This window comes from Equus asinus, chromosome 22 (genome assembly GCF_041296235.1).
Source record: "Equus asinus isolate D_3611 breed Donkey chromosome 22, EquAss-T2T_v2, whole genome shotgun sequence".
Classification (NCBI taxonomy): Eukaryota; Metazoa; Chordata; class Mammalia; order Perissodactyla; family Equidae; genus Equus; species Equus asinus.
The window spans coordinates 35368568-35396535 of NC_091811.1; the positions used below are offsets into that span (position 1 = coordinate 35368568).

The 27968-nt window shown below is 37.7% G+C and overlaps 1 protein-coding gene and 1 long non-coding RNA gene across 17 annotated transcripts in view; one reads left to right on the plus strand and one right to left on the minus strand.

The window, feature by feature from the left end:
* LMNTD1 (lamin tail domain containing 1) overlaps nt 1-27968 on the minus strand; it is a 366288-nt gene that overhangs the window by 47258 nt on the left and 291062 nt on the right. For 2 of the 16 annotated variants that reach the window (XM_044775238.2, XM_070494983.1), the window contains exon 3: nt 14920-14961. The exons of the other annotated variants lie outside the window; for them this stretch is intronic. The gene's annotated coding sequence lies outside the window, so the exon portion shown is untranslated. The remainder of the gene's footprint in view (nt 1-14919; nt 14962-27968) is intronic. 16 annotated transcript variants of the gene reach the window in all.
* LOC106834885 (uncharacterized) lies at nt 139-27467 on the plus strand. The gene is made up of 4 exons (XR_011497121.1): nt 139-355; nt 22564-22722; nt 26225-26699; nt 26920-27467. It is a non-coding gene; the product is annotated as an uncharacterized lncRNA (long non-coding RNA).

Sequence of the window (27968 nt, forward strand, 5' to 3'; positions counted from 1 at the left end):
TTTTGTTTTCAGCGGTCACCTACAGGCAACCTCTAGCAGAAAAGTGGTGTCTGGAGCCGAAGACTTCTAAAAAATTATTGGAAAACAATTTGAATTGAAAAAATGTTCTCCATTAACTTTTCTTTTCTCTGCAAACAGGGTAAAGGCAGTCATTGTGCAACATTACAGTGGAATGTTCCCTCTCTGCAGCTCATGGAACACTGATGCTCCATAGGAACACTGTATGAGAAGCACTGGATTAAAGGAGGAAGAAAGAGAGTTACTAGAATCCTGAATACAAGCCCTTCCAATGGCTTCAGCCACAGACATAAGACCGTATGGAACCCAGCCAAGCTCAGTGTGGAAGCACACCCAGGCAAGGAGGGGCCTCAGCCCTGCCTTCTCTTCCTCGCTGGTTACCACACACATAATAAATATGACCAGTGGTAGCTACTGTTAGCATTACTCGCTACTGATGATGGCAATAGGTGGCGGTGAGAGATACAGTTCACTAAGGATGGATTAGTTATTCTTGAAAAATCCATGATACTATCTACATAAATGAAGCTGCTTTCATTACTCTCCTGACAATTTGAAGTCTAAACAAATTTAAGTTGGTAAATCAAATTTAAATTGGTCAGCACCTTTTCTTCTCATGTGCAAATGAGAGAACAGAATAAATTGGGAGGCTTCTAAGGATATTAAGGACCCTGGGGTTCAAGTTGTCTTTCGCAAGAGAAGGATACCTCTAACCTTCTCTAGGAATAGAAAAGAAACCCTGCAGTGGATAATACTGTGTCTGAAATTACCTTATGCCATTTGTTTGAGACCGTGTTATGTTAGAAAGAGGTGAGAAGCCAGTCGTCTGAGAGGGAATGAGGACATTCATGCAGTGTTAGGAAATGGAGCCCTCTAAAAGACTTTTGGCCACGTGCAGGTTAGTCTGTAGTGGATGAAAAAAGCTGGATATTTTTATTGGCTTGAAATTTTCTCTAGCTGTTCCAATATTCTTAGTTTTGTTGTTGTGCTGTGTCTGCATTTGTTTCTCCCTTAGTTTTCTGAGTAAATGCTTTTATAATTCAGAGTCAGCCATAATCAACAGTGACACCTACTCCCGCTGCTACTGTAAGCCATCATTTATCACATTTCCTGTCTAAGTCTTCTATGTATGTTATCTCATTTCATCCTTTGATGGATGTATTATTATCTGCCTTTCACAGATGAGGAAATTGACGCCCGTAGCAATCAGGTAATTGCCAAGAGTCACTCAGCTATGAAGTGGCAGAACCAGGGCCAGAGTTCAAGTCTGTCTGACTTTAGAGATTGCGTTCTTAAACATTACCCTACACCATGCCCTGCAAAATATTGAGCACCGCTGTTTACAAGGCAGTTGGGCAGATACTTTATAATATACGGATAGGTGTCAGATATGTTCCTTGCTCTTCTGGAATTTATTCTTCTGATGGGACAGTAATATCTGTCAATATGAAAATTATATTTAGATATAGTGCATGACAGAATGTGACAAGAATCAAAGGAACAGTTCTGTTAAGAGCTGGAAGAACTCAGGGAAGAATTACTTTTGCTGTTATCATTAGAAAAGACTTCCCAGAAGAGGTGAGATATGGGTAGACAGATAGATAGGATTTGAAAAGGCAGAGAACAGGAAGGAAGGCATTTATTAAGTTATTCTTTCATGCAAGCATTCGCTCAACAAATGCATATTAATTGTCGGTCATGCCTAGAGGTATTGAATGCACTTTTATGAGAAGCATCAAAATGCAGGGGCAGAAAGTACAAGTAGACATGGCATAGGCATATTAATAGCTAAAGAAGAGAGATGGCCTGGGTGTGCAGTGTGAGGTAGAGCCAGAGAGATATGGGGAGACAAGACTGTGGAGGGCCTTGAATGCTAGGCCAAGGAGTAGAGTACATTCTCAGTATCCATTATGTAGCTATTTATTTGTTCATAATGGATCAATAATTAGATTAATTACAGGACACTTCAGGAGTTTCTTGCTTCTATTTGTATGTAAGTGTGTGTGTGTGGTTTGCTTTTTCTTATTGATTTATAGGAATTCTTTATATATTCCAGATCAAAGTTATTTGCTGGATTTATGTATTACAAATACATTCTCCCAGACTGTGATTTCTCTTTTCATTCTCTGGATGGTGTATTGTATGAGTAGACGTTCTTAATTTTAATGAAGTTCAATTTATCAATCTATTTTGCCTAATGATTTTGTGTCCTGTTTAAGAGATGTTTATCTTGAGATCACAAAAATATCAGACTGTTTATTTTCCTAGAAGTTTTACTTTTTTACTTTTCACATTTATGATCCACCTTAGATTAGTTTTTGTGTATGGTATGCAGAAGGATTCAAGATTTAGTTCTTTTTCCACATGGTTATCCGATAGACCCTGCACTATTTACTGAAAAGACAGCATTTCCCCCATTGAAAGACCATGGTGACTTTCAAATCATGTGACCATATGTACTTGAATCACTACTGTGTTCTGTCAGTCTTTGTCTATCCTTTGCCGTTACCATGCTGTCATAATTAGCATAAATTTATAGGATACTATAAGTCTTCCAAATTTGTTCTTTTCCTATATTGTCACGACCTATTCTATGTTCTTTGAATTTCATATGAATTTCATATGAATTTCATATGAATTTCATATGAATTTCAAATTCATATGAATTTTTAGAATCATCTTGTCAATTAAAATAAAATCACAGCTTAGGTTTTGATTGGGATTCCACTTAACCTACAAATCAATGTAAAAAGAACGGATGACCTGTAATCTTCCTTTCTGGTACTATCCATGTCAGGTTTTCTCATGAAGATTATGCTGGTCTCATAAAACAAGTTGGTAAGTGTTTTCTCTTTTTCCATTATCTGGAAGAATTTGTTCAAGATTGACATTGTTACTTTCTTATATCCCGGGTAGAATTTACTGGTGAAAGAATCTGGTTCTGGACTTTTCTTTCTGGGAAGCTTTAAATTCAATTTCTTTGGTAGTATAGGACTAATCATATTTTCTATTTTTTCTTTGTTGGTTTTTGGTAAGCTGTGTTTTTACCAAAAATTATTCAAAATATCCTCTTAATATCTTTTTAATGTTGGTGGAATCTGTGGTGTCATCTCCTTATTCTTTACCTATAGTGTTTGTCTCTTCTGTTCTTTTTCCTTCATTAATTTGATCAGTCTTTTAAAAGAACCATCTATTGGCTATTGGTCTTATTTATTATATGATTATTTCTATATTTTCTATTTATTATACTTTCTTTTTACTTTCTTTGCATTCAGTTCACTGTTCTTTTTGTGAATACTACTGGAGATGGATGCTTAGATAATATTGCTTGGCACCTATTTTTATTTTGTAATATATGCAGTTAAGGCTATACATTTCCCACTAAGCATGGCTTCAGTTTTATTCCATACGTTTTAATATGCAGTATTTTCATTATCATTTATTTCAATAAATTTTTTTAAATTTACATAGTTTTTTAGATGGCTATTGCTTAATTTCCAAACATATGAAGATTTTCTATTTATTTTTTTGTTGGTGAGTTTTAGCTGAATTCCTCTGTGGTCAGAGAACATAGTCTGAATAATTTAAGTCCTTTGAAATTTACTTAGTTTACCTTATGGCCAGCATATGGTCTATTTGTGTAAAATTTTCACATATTTTTGAAAATAAGTACGTGCTCTGAATTTGTTGAGTGTAGTGTTTTATAAGTCTCAGTTAGATTAATTGTAACAATTGTGTTAATTAAATCCCTTGTATCTTTACTGATGTTTTCCTACTTATAAAAATTACAAAGAGAAGTATATAAAAATTCATCATTTTGTTTGCAGGTTTTGCTTATATTTCCTTTTAGATCTGAAAAATTTTGTACTATATATATTGAGACTAATTTATTAGGTGCATAAAAATATAGAATTGTTACATCTTGATGAATTAAACATGATAAAATGTTCCTCTTTATCTATGGAAATACTTTTTCCCTTTAAGTCTACTTTTATATTAACTATACCTTCTTTCTTCAGATTAGTACCTGCATATCACTTCAATTTTTTTAGATTTTAAACTTTTTTGTATTCCCGTATTTAAATATGCCTCTTTTGATTAGGATATAGTTTTTTAAAACCACTCTGACATTGTCTTTAATTGAAATACTTAGTACCTTTAAATTTAATGCAATTACTGATTTATTGGGGTTTAAATTTATTATTTCATTATTTGTTTTTGTTTTTGTTTTTGTTTTTGAGGAAGATTAGCCCTGAGCTAACATCTGCTGCCAATCCTCCTCTTTTTGCTGAGGAAGACTGGTCCCGAGCTAATATCTGTGCCCATCTTCCTCTACTTTATATGTGGGACGCCTACCACAGCTTGGCCTGTCAAGTGGTGCCATGCCCACACCGGGGATCCGAACCGGCAAACCAGGGGCCGCCAAAACGGAACGTGCGCACTTAACTGCTGTGCCACTGGGCCCACCCCTTATTATTTGTTTTTTTATTTGTCCCGTCCGTTCTTTGTTCTCTTTCCTCTCCTTTTTCTGCCTTACTTCAGCTTCATTGAAGACTTTTAGTTATTCATTTTTGTCCCTTTTTAGCTTGTATATTTACGTTATCTATTCTTTTAATATATAACGTACTGTGATATTGTGATTTATGAGAAATCTATATTTGGTCATTCAGATGACCAAAGTATATTTCTCATATATGTGTGGTCTTCATTCACAGTTCCTGGCTCACAGCTCCCCAAACCCTTGGACTTTCTTATTTATGTTAATGGAGGTGACTTTTGGATCCCACCCAAGAGTGGGGGCTGGTTGCCAGGAGAACCAGCCGTGTGATCAGAAGATTGGAGCTTTCAGTCCCATCCTCTGATTTCCAGGGAGGCAAGGGGGCTTAAGGTTGAATCAATTGCCAATGGCCAATGACTTAGTCAATTATGACTATGTAATAAAGCCTCTATAAAAACCCAAAAGGACAGTTCGTTAGCCTTTTTGTGGAGAGCTTCCGAGTTGGTGAACACATTGAGGTGCTGGGAGAGTGGTGTGCCCAGAGAGGGCACGGGAGCTCCTTGCCCCTTCCCTCATACCTTGCCCTACATATCTCTTCCATCTGTGTGTTCATCTGTATCCGTTATCATATACTTTAATAAACTGGTAAGTGTAAGTAAGTGTTTCCCTGAGTTCTGTGAGCTGTCCTGGCAAATTAATTGAACCTAAGGAGGGGTTCATGGGAACCTCTGATTTGTAGCCAGTCAGTCAGAAGTACAGGCAACAACCTACTTATTGTTGGCATTCTGAGTTGGAGGGGGTTGTTGGAACCTCCAGTTTGTAACAGATTGCTCAGAAGCACAGGTAACAACCTGGGATTGGTGGCTGGTGTCTGAAGTGGGGAGGGGGTGTAGTCTTGTAGGATTGAGCCCTTAACCTGTGGAGTCTGATGCCATCTCCATGTAAATAGTGTCAGCATTGAGTTGAATTATTGGACACCCTGCTGGTGTCCATGATTAGCTTGTTGGAGGTGTGGGGGAACCCACCCAGACACACACACATTGGAATTGGGTCCAGAAACTCTTTGTACCTACAGATTAAAACAGGCATACTTGATTTATCAAAATTTAATTTTAAATAATATCTTTTCCACTTCTAGGGCAAAGCAGGTTCATAGAACATTTTAACTCCATTTATCCACTCCTAACTTGTGTATTTCAATTGTGTACATATTTTAAATCTCACAAGATATTATTATAATTATTTTATGCTATCAGTATCTATTTAGATTTATCGACATATTTACCATTTATATTGCTCTGCATCCCTTTTGTCATCTTTGTTCTCCATTCTGGAATTATTTTCCTTTTACCTAAAAGATATCCTTTAGTATTTCTTTTAGTGCAGGTTTGATAGTGATGAATTCTCTCAATTTTATTTGTTTGAAAATGTGGTTGTTTCTCCTTCATTTTTGAGGAATATTTTTCTCCAGGTACAGAATATTAAGTTGGCAGGTATTTCCTCCAACACGTTGAGGATAGCATTCCGTTTTCTTCTGGATTCCATTGGTTTTTTTTCAGAGGTCAACTGGTAAGTCTTATGTTGCTCTTTTGAAATAATGTCTTTTTTTCTATGGCTGCCTTAAAATTTTCTGTTTCATTTGGATCAGTTTTCATATAACTAATCTGCATATGGTTTTCCTTGAGCTCCTCTTGCTTGGCATTCATGGCGCTTTTTGAATCTGTGGCTTGACGTCCTTTGTGAGCTTTAGAAAATCTCCTTCCACACCATTCTCATTCTCCTTCCTTTTGAGACTCCAATTAAAGTCACAGTAGAACTTGTCACTTTGTTCTATATGGTTCTTGCACTTTTTCCCCCAATTCTTTTATTTTTTTATATTTTGGCTTGGATATTTTCTTCTAAAATTCTAATCTGTTTCCAGTTTACAAATCCTGTCTTCAGTTGTGTTTGTTCTGTTTTTAAATGAATCATTTGAATTTGGGATTTCTTTCTATTTGTTTCTTTTACTATAGTTCTCAATTCTCTGCCAATATTCTCAACCTTGTCTTTTATCTTTTATAGTATGTTAACTATAGTATTTTCGAGTTGTATCTGATATGTCATTATCTGGATCTCCCAGATGTTTGTTTATATTTTCTGTTTTTCTTTTTTTCTCCAGCTTTATAGAGATATAATTGACAAAATTCTATATATTTGAAGTGTACAACACGATGATTTGATATATTTATACTTTGTGAAATGACTACCACAATTAGGTTAATTAACACATTCATCATTTCACACAGTTACCTTTTTTGTGTGTGTGGTGAGAATGCTTAAGATGTACTCTCTTAGTAAATTTCAAATGTGCAATACAGTATTGTTAATGTTACATGGTGTTATAGTCACCATGCTATATAGTAGATTCTCAGAACTTATTCCTCTTGTAACTGAAGACTCGTACACTTCGATCAGCATCTCTTTATCTCCTCCTCCCCCAGCCCCCAAGTAGCAGCCATACCACCCATACAATATTTGTCTTTGTCTGGCTTATTTCACTTAGCATAACGTCCTCTAGGTTCATCTGTATTGTTGCAAATGTCAAGATTTCCTTCTTTTTAATGAGTGAATAATATTCTATTGTACATATATCTCTCTCACATCTTCTGCATATGTGTAATATGTCTATATCTGTATCTATATCTATATCTGTATCTATATCTCACACCTTCTTTTTCCCTGCATCATTGACAGACACCTAGGTTATTTCCATATCGTGGCTATTGTGAATAATGCTGCAATGAATATGGTTGTGCAGCTATCTCTTTGAGATACTGATTTCATTTCCCTTAGGATAAATACCCCAAAATGGAAGTGCTGGATCATATAGTAGTCTTTTTTTTTTTTAAGATTTTATTTTTTTCCTTTTTCTCCCCAAAGCCCCCCGGTACATAGTTGTGTCTTCTTCGTTGTGGGTTCTTCTAGTTGTGGCATGTGGGACGCCGCCTCAGCGTGGTCTGATGAGCAGTGCCATGTCCGCGCCCAGGATTCGAATTAACGAAACACTGGGCCGCCTTGCAGCGGAGCGCGCGAACTTAACCACTCGCCCACGGGGCCAGCCCCATAGTTTTATTTTTAATTTTTTCCTGACCGGTCCTTACTGTTTTCCGTGGTGGCTGTACTAATTTACATTCCTACGGTGTACAGGCTTCCCTTTTCTCCACATCCTTGCAAACTCTTGTTACTGCTTGTCTTTTTTTTTTTTTTTTTTAAGATTGGCACCGGAGCCAACAATTGTTGCCAATCTTCTTTTTTTTCTTCTTCTTCTTCTTCTTCTTCTCCCCAAAGCCCCCCAGTACTTAGTAGTATATTCTAGTTGTGAGTACCTCTGGTTGTGCTATGTGGGATGCTGCCTCAACATGGCCTGATGAGCAGTGCCATGTCCACACTCCGGCTCCAAACCGACGAAACCCTGGGCTGTCAAAGCGCAGTGCGCGAACTTAACCACCCGGCCACAGGGCCTGCCCCTGCTTGTCTTTTTGATAAAAGCTATCCTAACAAGTGCTAGGTGATATCTCATTGTGGTTTCAATTTCATTTCCCTGATGATTAGTGATGTTGAGCATCTTTCATGTATCTGTTGGCTATTTGTATGTTTTCTTTGGGATAATGTCTATTGAGGTAGTTTGCCCATTGTTAAGCAAATTACTTATTTTTTTGCTATTAAGTTGTATAAGTTCCTTATATCTGTTATTTCTGTTTGTATTTAGGAACTTGTCTTGTTTCCACATATTTCTGAGTATTCTTGATTAAGTACCAAATATTGTTTATGAAAAAATTATACATATAATTTAGGCCTAAAGTGATATTATATTCCTTCAGAGAAGATACATTAGGGAGGTAGGGACACCAGAAAGTCCATATTAACTTAAGTAATTCAATCAAGGATTATTACAGTTTGAAGCTGGGCTTCAGTCTCTGTGAAGACCAGTCTATTTCTGTCTATTATCCTTACTTCTGGGGTATGACATTCAAGGTTCAAACCCAAAGATTGAAAAGACCACAAAGCCCCACCCAGAAGGCTCTTTAGCTGTTTCTTCTGCCTAGGTCATTGATGCCCAGTTTTCCTGACAGTTCACCACAGGGTGGAATGGGGAGTATCTTTCTTAAAGGTCAACCTTGTACCCTAGGAAATTGGTAACTGGCAATGGGATAACACTGGCTTCTTAGCCTAAATCAGTCCTTTTCCTTGTGGCTCAAGTTTGCTCCCAACTTCTCTCGTTGAGCCCTGAAAGTCTTCCCTGATGACAGTTAGTCATCACCTACCATGTGAGGCACCGTAGTCCACCTACGAGGATCGCCTTTGGTACCTTGTGGTAACTGCCTGAACTGGACTTGAGTTTGACCCACTCTGGTCTAGACACAGTCTAAGATTATCCCTCCAGGGAGACAATTCTTCATATTCATAGCTTTATAAACCCTAAGGTCATTGGTCATATTTCACACCTGGTTTGCCCATTCCCCCAAGTGCATTCTCTATTCACATAGACAGTGTTAGGACATTTATAATTAAGCTCATATAGGACAGAATCTGAATATCTCATATTCCCTTGTTTTTACTATTTTTTTTATCCTAGTATCACTTTCTCCTAGACATTCAATCCCCAAATCAGTTCTTCATCTTTGAAAAGTCTTCCTACAATATTCCTAAAATAAACCATCTGCCAGGTTATTTTATTCTATCTCCATGACAACTCTCATCTACTCCCTCATGACCTAGCTCAAACAAAATCATCAGTTTTATCTCTCTTGTTACTTGCCTTTATCATCCAATCTTCCAACCAAGTTAATCTATATAGTGACTTTGTATGTGCCCCTTGCTTTCCCACATTCAGGCCTTTGTTCTGACTGTTCCCACTGATGAGCAAAACCCTTCCCAACACTGCTTCTGCCTCTAAAAATCTATCCATCCTTCAAAACGAGTTTTCTTATGTGTAAAATGGAATTAATATGTATTTCATAGGTGATTAAATAAAGTAATGTGAGTGAAGCATTTAAAATGGTAATTCTTATTATTTTTATTATTATTTTTATTAGCCATATCTTCCACAAGGTATTTTTTGATTCTCCCCAAACTAGAAATGATTTCTTTCTCTCCTGAATATTTATGGGGCACATTTTCCATTCCTTCCCTCTGGCATCATGACTTTCTACATTACATCACAGTTATTTTGCACGTGCTTTATCCAATCATAATAGACTCTAAGCTTCCTGAGGTCAGGGACCATTTCTTGAACATCTTTGTTCCTTCTCCAGGGCCCAGAATAGATACCTTATAAGTATTTTCAAAAGCAATGAACAAAATCACACAGTTGTAATTACAGCTTTATCACAATCTTTACTCACAAATTACATCTTGATGAAATTACAAATTAAAAAATCCCATTATACCTACAAATTGCATAGTGAATCCTTCATCTGAAGGATGATTACCTGGCTCTTTTTGAGAGATGTTGGCAGGCTCTGAAAGACAAGCAAAGACTTGAAGAAGGCAGTGTTGCTGCTCAGAATTAGGAAATTAGGAAGAATTTCTGTCCTTGGTCTTTTCAGTTCCAATATCGTAAATTCTTTTGGCTATAAGATACACCATTATTTTATCAATTACCAAGGAAAAGTCCAATATAGGGAATTTAATAGGAGACATTGGCAGAAAGCTGGACCCCTAAGAAACAGACTGTATTTCTCAACCTTAGCGCTGGGAGGAGAGAGAGAAGAAAAATCTCCCGAGATTCACAGCTGTTACTCGCATTAAGTATAAGGGCTGAATTCATGGCACCAGGGTTATTCACAAACCTCGGGAACAGGGGGCAGTCCCCGTAGCCTAGTAGTTAAGTTCACATGTTCTGCTTTGGCACCCTGAGTTCGCAGGTTTGGATCCCAGGTGTGGACCTACACCACTCATTAGCCATGCTGTGGCGGTGACCCATATACAAAATAGAGGGAGACTGGGTTAGCTCAAGGTGACTCTTCCTCAAGCAAAAAGAAGAAGCTTGGCAATAGATATTAGCTCAGGGTGAAGCTTCCTGAGCAAAAAAATAGAAAAAAACCCCAGGAAGAGAATTTAATTTAAAGTGGTCTCAGGTTGGTAGTAGTCCTAGGTAACTGTTGGAAATAGTGCTTATATAAGAAATTCAGTCCAGGCAACACCAATGCCATAAGATGCCCTTGATCATATGATGCATCCCAATTTCAGAGGTGTTAAATTGTGAAAAAATATCATCTCAGAATTGATGCAATATGTTGCTTCTATTAAATATAGAGATAGCCTACACATAACTCAGTGGGGGGGGGGGGTAGAAAGTAAAAACAAACCTCTCTTTCTTTGACATTTTGACCAGAGCCAATTGCCTTATTTCTAGAGTCCAGTTAGGGAGTAACCCCTGCATTCAGAAAATAGATTCTGAGAGGGTGGGGGCATTTCAGGGTCTGTGCTGGTCTCATTGTCCTATCCTAGAGGATGGGAGGACATGTAGGGCTGGGGAGGAAATGGTGAGAACCAATTTCTCTAGTCCCAATGGTCCGATTCCTTCTACCTACAGGCACCTTGACTTCACCCTGCTGCGAGGCTTCTTGCCTTGTTCCCTTGCCAACTTATCCACCTGCTTAGCTGTCTTTCCCCCCTCTCACAGAGCACAGCGTGGAGCAGCTCATTCAGCCAAGCAGACATTCTACGTTATGGGATACACACATGTGCATGCGCACACCCCCCCGCCCTGGGAAGATTGGCCAATCATGTTTCTACAACTGTGAATACACTTTAATTCCTAAAATGTGGTGTTGTCCTAAATGGGAGTTTAAGTGACACCAGAGAGGAGGAGGAAAGGTAATCTGGACACATGTAAAGGGCTGGTTTGAGTGAAATACTGCAGAGGTGGCCTTTGGGCAAGCCGAGCTAGTTTGACGGCTTCAGGTGCCTGAAGGCTGGGAAAACAGTGACACCAGTACGTAAGAATGTGCCAAAAAAATAAACTACTCAATTTCCTAGTATTTTTCCTGGTTACCCTGGAGAGGACAGGTAACTAAATAGAAATAGAATATGCTTTCAGTGTGACTTGAGATATTGATCACACAACATATTACATGCATATGTGAATCACTTTAATGCAAGATTGTGTAAATGAGGGAGCTATTTAATGCTATTTTGCTCATTGATAAGAAGATTTACTACCGAGAGTGTAGACTAGTGCCAGTTCAGACCACGCAGCAATACTGAGCAAATCCCCTGGTTGTCATTTGCCAAGTCAGTGCTGGAGTTTTATGTGCAGTCTGTTACTAGACAACAGTATGCGATTTTGGAATTCACTAAAGCAAAATAATAAAAACCCTCTTCATAGACCTGTCTCAGGTATATGTGCAATCAAACTCACCTCTAAGGCAATCAGGATCTAACCTTGGCCTTATCAGCACGATGAAAAATGCAAATAGGCCAAACTCAGTTTTTTAATACATTCAGATATTTATAGATTATAATATACGATCTATAAATTGACTCAAACCATAAAACTAAGTCAAACTGTTCTAATTCAGAAAGATCTATTCAGCATCTCCATTCTGTTCTTTGGACAAATGAAAACGAGCTGGGAAAAGATAGCATCAGGCTCATAAGAAGGACCAACTCAATAAATGTTATTTTCAACCTAACTTCTCCTAAAGGAGGAGTAATTACATATTTTAGTTTCAAAATGTTTCCTCCTTAGGCCATGAGTTGTCTGTCAAGTATGTGTGTGTATATATATATGTTCATATATATGTATGTATATACATATGTATATGACATTGGATGATTTAATTAAGCAGAATAGATATTGTCAACCATCTGTATTTCTAATTTCCTGTTTGACTTCTCCATCTGGAGTTCTGCATGACACACTATGTCCCAAACCAAGATCATTATCTTGCTCACTTTCCGAACATACTGGAGATGTTATCTCCATCTGCCTGTCCTATCTCAAGAAAAACCAACAAAATTGCTCAAGCCAAAAGCTTTGGACTCATACTCAATTCTTTCTCCCCCCCTCAATATATTCAATCAGCCATTACATGTAGTCCAAATGCCTCTTGCATGCATTCTCTTCTCTTTGCAGAGAAGTTGGTTTGTTTGTTTGTTTATATTTTAATTTTATTTTATTATAGTAAGAACACTTAACATGAGATTTACCCTCTTGATTAAGAAGTTTTAAGTGTACAATACAGTATTGTTGACCATTGGTACAATGTTGTGCAGCAGATCTCTAGAACTTACTCTCGTTACTTAACTGAAACTTTATGCCTATTGATTAGTAACTCCCCATGCCTCCCTTCCCCAGCCTGGCAACCACTATTTCACATTTTGATTCAATAAATTTGATTATTCTGGATACCTCATTTGCAAACTTTGTTTCATTTAGTCGTTTCCCTCTGCCTAAAACGCCCTTTCCTCTTCTGTCCAGTGGAAAACTCCCACTTACCCTTCAAGGGTCAGATCATATGTCCTCTCTATTGTAAAATCGTTCATGACCACCTCCATCCCTTCCCTCCAGCCTCTCCCCTTCTGTGTTCACACATATCTCTATTTTACTATTGATTATATTGTTAAAGGCAAATCTGATAGGCAATAAGTGTACACTTCAGCCATACCAGCTGCATATAGCCAGTGTCTGTCCTGATTGATTGGTCCTTGTGCAGTATGGTTATTAAACAGTTTGAATGGCACTCCTGGTAATAGATGTTATTTAGATCTATCTCTGCCATGATGCTGTGAGAGGAAGAGTGGGGACTATGTGTCTTATCCATCCTCATCCAGGGACTGATATAATATCTGCATATAGGTGTATCCTATGCATTTGGAGAAATGAACAATGTGTAGCTATCTAGACTTTACAGTAATTCTTTGAAAAACAGCATAACTTTTATCTAAGTACTTACCTTACGAAGTTTGCGTGATTTATACCAAAATGACCATCATGTGGCTTTTTGATGATTGAAGCTACACTATGGATTTGATAAGTTCAGGGGCCAGATATGACAGGTGGTTTGGGTAATTTCATGACTTTTCCTTCTTGAAAAGTGGGTGGGAAAAGCCTAGACTTTGGAATCAGACAAACCTAAGATTAAATTGGGAGGAATCTCTTAAAAATTATGTGATTTTGGTAGCTACTTAACCTCTCTGAGATCTATTTCCTCTTCAAAAATGGAAAATAGATACCTCCTTTACAGAGGTGTCATGAGAACTAAGTGAGATCAATGTATTCAAGGACTTAACATATAATCCTCCATAAACAGTAAGCTTTGACCTACTTGGAACTAATTTAAATTAGTCGATATACTTTCCATTTTGAATAGTGAATCTCCAATCAGAAAGAGAGTAGGAAAAGGCAGATGAGGTGCATATCCCTGGAAGCATGGAAGCATCTTCTAGAAGCTATACATAAGCCATTGCAGTGGACAACAGGCCCTCTACTATGAGCCAATTCTGACTGAGCTGCTGAGAAATGATTGTATGGCTAGTGCTAGGGATAAATTAAGGGCTCAAGACAGCTCTTTATTTTTCAGAACAGGAACTACTGTTGTTTTATCCCTAAAGAATCTGGTTTTAAAACATCTGAATCCATTTTCAATGGAGGCATCTCTTTTGCTGATGAAATATGAGAAGCAACTAGGTAATGCAATTGGTAGGCCAACTGTCAAGATTGGTAATGTAATCAGAGTTATTCTATTTCTCTGGCCCTCTGAATTCGTCAGGACTAGGAAAAGTGATTCTAAGACAAAAAGAAGTTGAATACCTCTAAATCACAAAATTTAGTAATGAAGCCAAGAAAACAAGAATTGTTCCAAATATATTACTCTTTTGATTAAATTTGATTATTCTAGGCATCTAATTCTAACATGGAAAATTGACAGGTAGGAATAATTGATATTATAAAGGGTTACATGTAGGTTAGAAAATGTATTTACTTTTATTTCCCCTTGACTTCTTTCCCTCCTCTACTTCTATCCTATCCCCATCTGCATAAAGGGATAGAAACCTGGCATCATGGGTCCCATAGCTACGAAATATGAAATGTTTCCTTACTGAGGAACAAGAAGATTATATGGTAGCTCCGTACAGATTTTCAGGATCTAACTAGGATGCTAAAGTGGCCAAAAGGAAAATTCCAGGCAAGAGCTTGGTGTGGCTTCCTCCTTTCACCTTCAAGTACTGCCTGCTTCACAATTTTTGCAGACCTAAATAGCCCGGTTCATATATTTGTGTCAACACTGGATGGTCAAGATGATGTGCAAACTTTACTTCCAAACTTATCATTTTTACAATTTAACAGTTAAGTTACATCGGCTGTTATTTTCATACCTGTTCATCAGTAATTTGCAAACAAAGACGAAACTCACCTTAAAGAAGTCTGTCTCCAAGTGACAGTCTTACTCAGAAACCTATAAAGAATCACACCAAACACGTGCTTAGAAGATTCTATAATTAAGAGTAATCTCACTGTCAGCTTCAGCAGGAAACAGGTATGGGCCAAAGGAAAATCTGCATAATTCTGAAAGATTTCTTGGCATCCTTGCTCCTGCTCCCAGCCCCAACCTGGGTGCTATAAGTTAGTAGTTTTGGCCAAAGAGGTAGATGTTGTTGGCACAGAGGCCTCAGGTTACAGGCTCTCCTTGTCCTTTGAACTAAGCTCCTTTGACTTTGTGGTCTACCTTTTGGGAATCTACAGATATACATAGACTTTGGAATTTCTCCAAATTCAGAGCTGAAATAGATGCCATATATAAATGTAGCACTGTCTGAAGACTTAAAAGTGAGTCTTAGAGAGTATGGATGGGTCCTGAATCAGGATTAAATTATAGACAGGCCAGTCCTTTTAAGAGATGGGCAAACCAAAGTAGCCCGAGAAGGTATCAATGGGAGAGCCTCTCTATTATGATTTAAAAGGACTAAAACTTCTACGTGTACAGAGAGTTCCATTAATCACATTCCTTTAGAAGGTAAGGGGCTGCTGAGATTCTCTGGTAATTATTCTTTAAGTGATCCAATTATAAACAAGTTCAAACTCAGTGGGATAGATCAATGAGAACACTTAAGGTATTGAGTAAGTTAACAAATGAATTCTTAAGAAACTCTTGGCTAATAGCAAATCAGTTTGGTGGTGTTCTGTTACTTGAAACATCCTTACAGAAGCACAGGGAAGGGATGGAAAAAGAAGGGTATGTTGGAGTTACCTGGGATAATGTATAGCAGTGGAGATTCAGTCTTTCTAGAATGTGGTTCTCAAACCTTAAAGGCTCCTGTTAAGAGTGCGGCTTTCCTAGGATTCTTATTCATTCTTGTATAGGAAATCTTGGATAGGGCCCAGGAATCTACTTTTTTTTTTTTTTTAAAGATTTTATTTTTTTCTTTTTCTCCCCAAAGCCCCCCAGTACATAGTTGTATATTCTTTGTTGTGGGTCCTTCTAGTTGTGGCATGTGGGACGCTGCCTCAGCGTGGTTTGATGAGCAGTGCCATGTCCGCGCCCAGGATTCGAACCAACGAAACACTGGGCCGCCTGCAGCGGAGCACGTGAACTTAACCACTCAGCCACGGGGCCAGCCCCCCAGGAATCTACTTTTTAAACAATAATCCTACTGATTCTGATGTAAGACAGTGCAAGGACACTGCTTTTAGAAATACTCCTGAGTTTCTCTAATTGGGAAGAGAAGAAGCAATGTCCCTCTTTTCAAAATGTATGTTTCCCAAGAGGGCTTCTTGCTAATGCTAGCTTTGTAGAACTTGTTCCTATGTCAGGCACTGTTTGAAGTACTCTCCATATGTTAATTCATGTGATCCTCAACAACAATCACATGAAGTATGAACTATTATTATTCTAATCTACAAATGAAGAAATGGAGGCCCAGAGAGTAGGGAGACATATAGCCAGGTTACAGTCAGAGAGAGGCCAAGCAGAGGCTTTTCTTGCCTGAGTCTTAGGGCCACACTCTCTTTGGCATTTCATTGTAAAGTAGGAATGATACTTGCTTTGGGAAACTGTAAGTGGGGGTCAAATAAGGCAAATGGTTTTTGGAGAAATCAGTTCCTTGCCTCTGTTTCTCAGACTGTCTTGGAAACTCCTGGGACAAATATTAAGTTCCCAATCTTCTTGCATTTAACAGTCATTTACTAGAAGTCTACTATATGCCCATGTACCATATAGGTGCCTGAATTATAACAATGAGTAAGACACGACTCCGCCATCAAGAAGCTCACAGTGTAGTGGATTTCTTAAATTCTGTCTCCCAGAAGCAAGGATGCTTTAGATTAATTCTGCTTTGAGTTAACTGTTCCCCTCAAGGGTTGGAGAGAAAGAAAGGACAAGGTCATTGGGATCTATCTATGGGGCCAGGGGTACTTTCCTGCCATCATACTTATCATAATTTAATTATATTTGTGCAACTACTTGACTATTGTCTGTCTCCTATATCAGACTATAAGCTCTATAAGGGTAAGACTCTGTTTTTATTTGTCTGTCTTTTTGTTTTTAAATCATTCTTAATGGTGAAAAAATGAAAGCTTTTCCCCTAAGATCAGTTCCCTATTAAACAGGATGTCCACTCTTGCCACTTCCATTTAACATTGTACTGGAAGTACTATCCAGGGCAATTAGACAAACAAAAGAAATAAAAGGCATCCAGATTGGAAAGGAAGAAGTAAAACTATCTCTGTTTGCAAATGACATGATTTTATATATAGAAAATCATAAGAAATTCACTAAAAAACTGTTAGAATAAATTAGTTCAACCAAGTTGCAGGATACAAGGTCAATATACAAAAATCAGTTGTATTTCTATACACTTGTGTGAGCAATCCAAAAATGAAATTAAGAAAAAAATTCTATTTACAATAGCTTCATAAAGAATAAAATATTTAGGAATACATGTAACAAAAAAGTGCAAAACATACACTATGAAAACTACAAAGCATTGTTGAAAGAAATTAAAGAAGACCTTGGAAATGGAAATAAATGGAAAGACAGCCTATGTTTATAGATTGGAGGACTTAACATTGTGAAGATGGCAATACTCCTCCAACTGATCTACACATTCAGTGCATCCCTATCAGAATCCCACCTGGTTTCCTTGTAGAAATCGGCAAATTGATCCTAAAATTCATGTGGAAACTCAAGGAACCCGGAGGAGCCAAGACAATCTTAAAAGAGAGAAAGTTGGAGGACTCACACTTTCTGATATTAAAACTTATAAAGTAAGTAGTCAAGGCAGTATAATACTAGCATAAGGATGGACATCTAGATCGATGGAGTAGAATTGAGAGTCCAGAAATACACGCTCACATTTATGGTCAATTGACTTTTGACAGGGTGCTAAAACCATTCAATGGGGAAAAAAATAGTCTTTTCAGCAAATAGTATCAGGACAACTGGACATTCACATGCAGTGGAATAAACCTGGACTCCTACCTCATGCCATATACAAAATTTAGCTCAGAATGGATAAAACACTTAAATGTAAGAGCTAAAACTATAAAATTCTTAGGAGAATATTTAGGGATAAATCTATGTGACCTTGGATTAGGCAATGGATTCTTAGATATGATGCCAGAAGCATGAGCAGCAGAAGAAAAAATAGATGTTGGAATTCATCAAGATTATAAACTTTTGTGCATTGATGGACTTTATCAAGAAAGTGAAAAGACAATCCACAGGATGGTAGGAAATATTTGCAAATCATATACCTGATAAAGGACTTGTATATGGAATATATAAAAGAATACAACCCAATTATAAAAAGATAAATAATGAGCAAAGGATCCTAATAGTCATTCAAAGAATATATACAACTGGCCAATAAGCATATGCAAATGTTCTTGTCATGGTAGTCGTTTTTCACACCCACTAGAATGGCTATTATCAAAAAGACAGATAATAACAAGTGTTGGTAAGAATGTGGAGAAATCAGAACCCTCAAACATTGCTGGTGGGAATGTAAAATGGCGAAGCCACTTTGGAAAGTAGTCTGACAGTTGCTCAAAAAGTTAAACATAGAGTTACAATTTGACCCAACAATTCTACTTTATGTATAAACCTAAGAGAAATGAAAATATATGTCCACACAAAAAGTTGTACACAAATGTTCACAGCATATCTATAGAGGCAGAAAGTAGGTTAGTTTTTAGGTTCTGAGTTAGGTTCTGGGGCTGAGGAGGTGGGAGGTATGGCTAAAGGGTATGGAGATTCTTTTGAGAATAATGAAAATGTTTTAAAATTAATTGTTGGGATGGGTGCACAACTCTGTAAATAGACTAAAAATCATTGAATAGCACACTTTAAATGGTTGAATTGTATTGCCTATAAATTATCTCTGAATACAGCTGTTACCTAATAATAATAATAATAATAACAATAATAATAATAATAACTGTATTCTCAGTGCTGTTAACAATGCCTGGCAGAAAACATGTGTCTGATGTGTTAAGAGAATGTCTCTTATGTATTGACTAAGAATCCTCAAGCAATGCTCATTAAGTTTTCATTTTCATGCTGAATGTGGAGTATACTTTCTTTGCACTAATCCTCAAACTTTAACATGCATAAATAAACTAGGGGAGCATGTTAAAATGCAGATTCCTGGGGCCAGCCTGGAGGTGTAGTGGTTAAATTCACATGCTCTGCTTTGGTGGCCCAGGGTTTGCAGGTTCCGATCCGGGACACAGACCTCCACACAGCTCATCAAGCCATGCTGTGGCAGTGTCTCACATATAAAGTGGAGGAAGATTGGCACAGATGTTAGCTCAGGGCCAATCTTCCTCACACACACACACAAAATCAGATTCCTGGGCCCCAGCACTAGACATCCTCTGCATTTTAACAAGCCCTCTTCTAAAGCACTGTGCAATTACTACTTTTAAGAAATGGCAGCATGATCCAAAGAAAGAAGCCTTCCTCTCTGGCTAGGCTGTTGGGAACTTAGAACTATTTAAGCCTTTTTTCTTCTTGGCAATGGGTTAGGGGACAGACAAGCAGAGTCTTTCTATGTCTGATCCATGTAGGTTGCAATACAAATTCCTTTTTTAAAAAAATCAGTCTTACTTTATACATACATAAATGATGATAGGTAGTTGAGTTGCCCCAAATTGGGAACCCATTTCTGTTTTTTGGCTTGTGGATGAATTAATGAATTCATTAAACACACACATACGCACACAACACACACCCAGTCTATCAAGAGAATGGTGGGGAATGCTCAAAATGAGATCTCAATAGGCAGGAAAATTAAAACTTCACTGGTTCTCAATAAATTTCTGGAAGTAGGAAAAGGTTTCACATAAAACCACATAGCTGAAGAAAAAATTTTTTAAATACAGCAACCTAAATCAAGTATTTAAATAAGACTGTATTAATATTCTATAAGCACAGTTATGTGGGAAATCTTATCTATATTTGATTTACGTAATTATTTTTTATAATATCGGTTAATTATAGAATTTTAGAGTTAAAAGATACTTTGAAATGCTGATTTTGAAATGCATACTAATTCCACACGTGAAAAACTTTGTTACACATAATACATATAACAAATTATTTAAATAATATAGCAAAATATTTCCAAATATCTTTAGTTGATATAGGAACACATTTATTTCTAGCCGTTTTAATCCCCTTGCTACAATTTGTCACTGTCTTATAATATCTCATTCTTAAATGTGCTCTGGATTTACTGGATCTTTTTCATTCCCAGTGATTCAACTCTGATATTTAGTCCTTATTAACTCATAGCTGGTTTGGTGAACCAGCCGCTGCTGGCAGAGGGTGTGACAATGCAGAGGCAATGTTGCATCTGGAAAGAGGCTGGGGAGGCTGGGCAGAGAGAGCAAAGGTAGGGGTGGGTGTGAGAGGGGTGGAGACAAGTGAGAGCTGACAGAAAGGCCAGCTCCTCAGGGACTGATGGATCATGGGAAGGACCTTGGCTTTTACTCTGAGAGAGAAGGAAGGTCATTGGAGGGCTTTGAGCAGAGGAGTGACAGGATCTGACTTCGGTTGTAAGAAGGCCCCTCTGTATTGAAAATAACCGGAGGAGAGTAAGAAGCAGAGAGCTCAGGGAAGAGGAGACAGTTGCCATCATCCAGGGAGAGCTGATGGCACTGGGCACCACCATGGTAGTAGTGGAGGTGATGAGATGCGGTCAGGTTCTGGATGTAGCGTGAAGAAAGTTGGCAGAATTTGCTAGTAGATTAGATGTGAGGTGTGAGAGAAAGAGAGAAGACAAGATGCTTCAGGGATTTAGGCCTGAGCCACTAGAGGATTTAAGTGGCCAGTTTACTGACCTGTATCTATATATTTCTATGTATATACATACCTATATATATATATATATAATGTATGCAACATATTCATGATTTTTCTCAGAGTGCAATTGAAACAATCAGAAATTAATTGTGTGAGAGAGGCTAACTGGTTTACCCAAGGTTACCTTGCTAGCAAGAAACAAGCTTGGCTTTGAGTATCACTCAGTGTCACCACTGAGCCTGTCCTCTTTGCCCTAGAGCACATAGCTCCTGCACACATCTCAAGTTTTGGGTCAGCAAAAGTGCTATACGGTGTTTTGGATTTTAAGAATTCACAGATTTTACATCATCAAAGATATTTTATAGACCTAATCAGGAGCGCAGTGTTCTGGTGTTATCAGCTGTAATCTCGAATTCCAGGTCCCACATCCTGCAAATGTGCCGAAATGTAATGCTCTGACAGTGAGTAAAGAAATTTGGTTTTTAAGGTCTGTTTGCCATATGCAAAGAATGATTAATTTAAAACTACAATTGACAGGATCAAAAATTATTTAGGAAGTGGAAGAACATAAAACTGAGACTTCCAAGTTGATTGTATCATCATTGTCTTAGTTGCGTTTGTTTTCTTTTGGCCACCTGGAGGATATACATTTTCACCCTAGACTGGGATCTAATACTTATTCCGTAAGGAATATTTTTCTTTGGCCGAGAAATGCAAATTTGGTGCTAGATATGAGTTCTAAAATGTTACATTTCTATCAGATTTCCAAACTTTCTTGTATCAAAAGAAAAACTAGTTGAAACACTTTCCAAGTAAAATGGATTATACCTGCTGAAAGTATTACTGGTTCTCATTTAAGTTGCTGATTTTGTAAAAAGAGTCTGACCTTGAGGACAGCTGCCAGTTGGCACAGAACACAATAGAGATGAGAAGAGAGACGGGGCCAAAGCAAACACCTGAGTCTACCAGTTGTGTCCCGTGGACTCTTTCATGAATCCATAAGGCATTTGGAGTCTTGGATTTGAACATTCTTTCCAAAAGGCTCATCTTCAGCAAACTTGCTGCTAGTCTAGATTGACTGGCATTTTAAAAACCTGGCAGCGTCCTTGGGTCCTGCTTGTTAAGACTTGCAAAATCCTATGAACTCAGGCTGCAATCTTCAGCTGAATTTGGATATAGGAAATTAGCAATTACAAATTGTTCTTTCTGCCAAAAGTCACATGCCGCCACCGTTACTTTGCTCTGTGATGAAACAGGTCATTTTAATCCTTTGTAGTAGGTGGAACAATGTGTACTTGACCGACCAAAAGGGAAAATACTTCTTAATTCAAGGGAGATATTTTCAGCTACCACATGTAGGCTTTTGTACATAATAGGAAAAGTAATCTTTTTGCCCCCAAGTAAAACCTTTTAAAGTAATCTTGAAAGGCAATTGGCAAAAACCCCTCCACTTTAATAAGAGACTTTGTAAATTTGCCAAACTTTAATACCACCAGACCACACTAAACTAGGTTTTCCAACAGCCCAGTGAAAAGAAATGTGAAGCAATTAGACAGGAAATTATGTTTACTTGAACTTTAAGGTATTGCTTCAATTACTTTTTTCCATTGGCAAGGGATGTGTGGCTGGAGTCACACAAGGTTGTTTACTTCATGTTGTTGATGAGCATGGGTTATTGGTCTAATTAGTGAATCAAATAATTCTATAGCTGATGAGACCTTGGACGTTATCAAGTGCGGCGTTCTTATTTTCCAGATGAGGAAGCTAAGATCCAGAGGATGAACTTACTTGCCCTCAGTCATTCTTCCAGTTGGTGACAGTCAAGTCTGGAAGTTTTCCTATCTCACTGTCGTGAACAGAAGGAAAAGGCCAGCATTTTATGTTATTTGGATACTGGTATCTCCCCTTCTGCTTGTAAGTAAAATCAGAACATTTGGAGGAAGCTCTGGGGAAAGGGTAAGGTCAAAGGCAAAAAGACTTTATACAGTAAAAATACTATTTTGATTTTTTTCTTGTTTTTGTTTTTTTCCTTCCATCTGTTTTATGATGGTGAAAATTCTCCATGGTGCTACCTCTGTTCTCAGTCACTCAAGCCAGAAACCAAGAGCCATCACCCCGTCCACTAGATCACCAACTCTTAATCCACTCTGCTTCCCAAACAGCTCTCAGATCTTGCCTTCACTCTCCATCCTCACAAACACTGCCTTACCACCATCCTTGTCATCTCTCACTACAGTACTGCAGTTGTCTTTTTGTTGGTCTTCTCTCTTCCAATGTCTTATTTCTCAGTGGCAAAAACTGCCGGTTGTCCTCCATTTCCATTTTTTTCTGGCACACTTCCCTGCTTGCCCTGCAGCTGGGTGTGACCATGTGACTAAGTTCTGGCCAATGGGAGGAGGGAGAAGAGTCATGTGGCAGTTTCTGGAGATCTTCTTAAAAAGACGGTTAGTGGGCACATTCTGCTCTCTTTTACAGTGTCCCTTCTTTTTTATTTATTTTATTTTATTTTTTGTGAGGAAGGTTGGCACTGAGCTAACATCTCTTGCCAATCTTCCTCTTTCTGCTTGAGGGAGATTGTCCTTGATCTAACATCTGTGCCAATCTTCCTCTATTTTGAATGTGGGATGCTGCCACAGCATGGCTTGATGAGCAGTGTGTAAGTCCATGCCGAGGATCCAAACCCACGAACCTCCAGCTGCAGAAGCAGAGTGCGTGAACTTAACCATTGTGCCACTGGGCTGGCCCCTACTGTATCCCTTCTTAACCTTGCTGTATGGAATGTGAATACTGTTATCTTGGACATTAGATTGGGGTCAAGTATGAGAGCAACATTATAGGAAGAGACTGAGTCTTTGACCAGGAGCTTCTGATGCCATATCAGCCCTCAACTGGATCTCTGGACTACTTTTTTGAAGCAGTGTTATTTTGGGTTACTGTCAATCAAGCCAATCCTAATACTATACAGCTGACCACCTAAATTCCACAATATATTGAAGGTAACATTTCTGAAACACAGATTTGATCATGTCCCCATACTTAAATGGCTTCCTATTGCTTATCGAATAAAGTTCAAATTCCTTGACTAGCCCTCCAGGGCCCTTTGTGATCTGACCTTGAACTTTCTCTGGAGCCTCATCTCTTTTCACGCTTCCCCTTTGTGCTTAAAGCTCCAGCGATACTGACTCACACGTAGTTCACTGAACTCCAGGCTTTTGCCCATCCTGTTTTCCCTGGCTGAGAAATTTCTACTTATCCTTTTAAAGTCAGTTTGGATGCTTCCTCCTTCTGTAGCATCTTCCTCTAACCCCCGGAACTCTAACTGAGTTAATTCTTCTCTCTTCTATGTGACGTTCATCTCGTTCTTGCTTCTGTTGTTACTCTCATGCTACATGGTAATTATTTGTCTATATGTATGTATTCTTGCCTGGACCATGAACCCACTGAAGAAGAAATCATTTCTTTTTTTCTCTTTCTTTTTTTTCATCCTTTCTTCCTTTTTTATGATTGGGGGAGAGGATATTGCTTAGGCCCTCAATAATTGTTTGTTGAACTGAACTAATTTGAATTGAACTCTGAGGGTGTCTTAGGAAAGAGAGTTGGAGAACAAGAAAACTAGGTAAAAACCAATAAAGTTCTTTTTTGAAAAATTAGTTTATCTATTTATAATTGGCAATATAATTGAGTCCTAATTATTAGTGTTTACTAAGCACTGTAAACTTGGGCTTGGGCAGCAAATTTGAATATTTATAACTTATCTGGTTATTTCATATTATATTTCCATGAACCCAGAAGAATAGAGTCCTTCTAAGATATATATTTAGGCTACTGGTATTGAAGAGAAAAGAATATCAAACAACCGGCCATGTCTCAGAGGTAGTAGATGTGAGGTGTGGGTGTATTAGAGTTAATTCATGATTATACCAAACATAAAATAAAATGTTCAGGAATAAGGTAGCAATAAAATGAAAATAAATCTGCTACCATAGGAACTAACTAGTAACATAGTGAAATCTCCTGACTCATCTGGAATTAACAGAGAGAGATTTGTAAATTGTGGTAAAATGAAAGATATAAATGGATTCAGATGAGTATTATTTTGTTTTACATTTATTTAAATTTCAACTCAGCCAATCCAGTGTAAATTTGAACTATAGGCAAAGCTGTAGGACTAAAGTAAGATGGACCCCAAATCCTGGACCCTTGGAGATGGGATATGAGATCAGGCTAAGTGTCACAAAGATAATGTTGATCTAAAGAAGCAAAACCTAAAAGAATAAAAAAGGTAAACTATATTGCTTAGGGATGCATACGTTGATGATAAAACTATCAAAAAAAACAAGGAAATGATTCTCAGAAATATCAAGATAATGGTTCTCTCTGGAGCAAAAGATGGGGTTGAATTAGAGGGAGACACATGTTGGGTTTCTAGGGTTCTGGAAAGGTTTATTTCTTGACATAGGTTGCATTTACACATGTATTTCCTTGAAATTATTCATTAAATTGTACAGAGATGATTCATGTGTTTTTGTTTGTATAGTATATCTCACAATTAAAAAAGGAGGAAAGCCTGCATATCAATAAGTAAAAGTGAAGCATTCCAATAGGAAAATGGGCAAAAAATCAGAAGACAATGGTCATTAAACATAAAAACTATGTTCAACGTCATTACTAATCATGGACATACAAATTAAAAATGCAGTGAGATACCATTTAATACCCACCCAATGTGCTTAAAAAGTATGACAGTATCAAGTTTTGGTGATGCTGTAGAGGAACGGCATCTTCTATATGCTGCTGGAAACCAAAGCTTAAAACTACTGGGGCATTATCTAGCAGAGCTGAAGACGTGTATACCCCAAACCTAGCAATTACTGGCCAAGATACATGTACAAGGATGTTCATAGCAAGATCATTTATAACAGCAAAGTTCTGGAGACAAACTAATTGTCCATTAATAGGAGAAAGAATAACATTTCCGTTTCTACAATAGTCAGAAATAGATTAGCTAAAGTTACACACATTTACATGAAGGAATCTCATAAACATGTTAAGGAAAACAAGTCACTGGAAAAAAGTATGATGTCTTTTACATAAAATTAAAAACTCACAACATTATACACACACACACGTGCATGTTAAGGATATGTACATAAGTGGTAAAATTTTGCAAGGAACAGATAAACACAAAACTCATGGTAATGGTTGAAGGTGGCTCTTAGGGGCTGCGATTGGGAATGGACACACAGGTCACTTCAAAATGTTAATGTTCTGTTTCTCAAGCTGGCTGGTAGATATGTTTGTTCATTTTACTTATTTTTAAATTGCATAGACTTTTACATATACTTTTTTGAATATATTTCACTTTATAAAATTTTTACATTAAATAAATAATTTGATTATTGTTTTGATGTTCCAGGTACCAGCCAAGTTTCCAGGAAGGGATTATGATGTTTACAATCTTGATGGCAGGAAGATTCTACGTGGAATAATTATTAAAAAAATACTTTCTAATCTACAAATTAGAGAGTGTAGAGGGCATAAAGGAATTATTGAGTGTGCAGCTGCCCCACACCTGCCCACTCTGTGGGTCCCTGCCCTGGCAGAAGGGGAATATAGTACAGCTCTGCCTGAAGCAGCCACCACTTGTCCTACCATGTTACTACAGAGAGCCGGTGCATTTGTGGGGATTAAAACCCCCGAGAAGATTGAATTCTCCTGCGAAACAAAACCAATGCCTTTCGAACACAAGATACAAGGTTACAAGAAAAGAAAATCAATATTTAATCATCAGTCCTCATGCTCTACTCTTGCTGAAAATCAAGTTAATTCTTTCTTAAATGATCTGTCAGCTTGTTAATGCCTACACCATAACGTTAGAAAGCATGTTTGAGGTAATAATGTCAGAAAGTTTGATTATTCCTAACCATGTTCTTTTTATATCTAGAAATTTAATTAATCAATAATACCAGAAAGAAGGGAGAGGGGGCCGTATTAAATTTTAATATCTTTTAGCCTCTTCAACAGTCTATCAGAAAAGTATGAAGTCAGACTCGTAACTGGGCAGCAGCACATGGGTTGCAACTTGTTAATCCTAAATTTTTCTTTCTCTAGGGCATGCATCCAACTGGAAAAGAAAATACCCACAACTTTCTTGCTGACTGCTTTTGGACCACATTCTAACTTTCTCCCGTTTAGGCTGAGAGTGAGGGGGAAGTCAAAGCTTAGAGGGACAAGATGGCAGAAAGCATGAGATGTGTCTAGAGGGAAATCAGTGAGTTTTGTTCATTCCTGAGGGGCCTTCATGATCAGGGAGTTGCAGGACTTCCTCTTCTCGGCAGTGTCACATTTGCCTCAGACCCTCAAGGAAGACCTTTGTCTCAGGCCTTTCCTAAGGGGCTTTTAGTGGCTGATGGTCAAAAGGTTCAGAAGATTGTTTCCTAAGAAGTACCAAAAGTAAACGACACTTACGACCTGATGGAACTGCCTCACTAACCTCCCATATATTTGGATTTTCCTGAAGGCCAAACTGATGCCTTTCAAATCCTCGTTTGGCTTTTAGTCTTCCTAAATTTGAGTCACTTGAGAGCTGAACACAGATGGGGAAGAAGAAAGGGGAAAAAAAGCAGCTAACAAATAAAGGATTCAGGCTCAATTTTCAATGCAACTTGCTCTGTTTTTTTTTTTTTTCCTTGTTTTATCTAACCTAAGCTACAGCCTTGCCTTTCTTCTGAAATTTGGACAACACAAGTTTCTATAAATTCACTCTGAGAAACATCTGGACTCTTGGCAGCAATTTGCCAAACAGACATCAGCACCAATGGAAATGTTCTGTATTGCTATAAAGAGCAGAAAGAAATGGTAGAGATAAATGAGCGGTAAAAACTTCTGATGTATCACAATAAGATGTTCCCTTTCTTAAGTCTTGCCAGAGTTCACTGTTTACTTTTCTTGATGTTCTTAATTATACAAACTTTAACTTTGTGGAGCTCTGATTTGGTATCACTTAATTTCATAAAAATATAACCAGATGTGCAATTCTTTTAATGTTCAAAATTCTATCAGGAACATGTGTTGAATATCTCAGTAGGAACATTGCAGAAGTTCTTGAAAAATAAAGTTGCCGACTTTTCAAAATCAGATTTTAAAAACTTTCCAAGAAA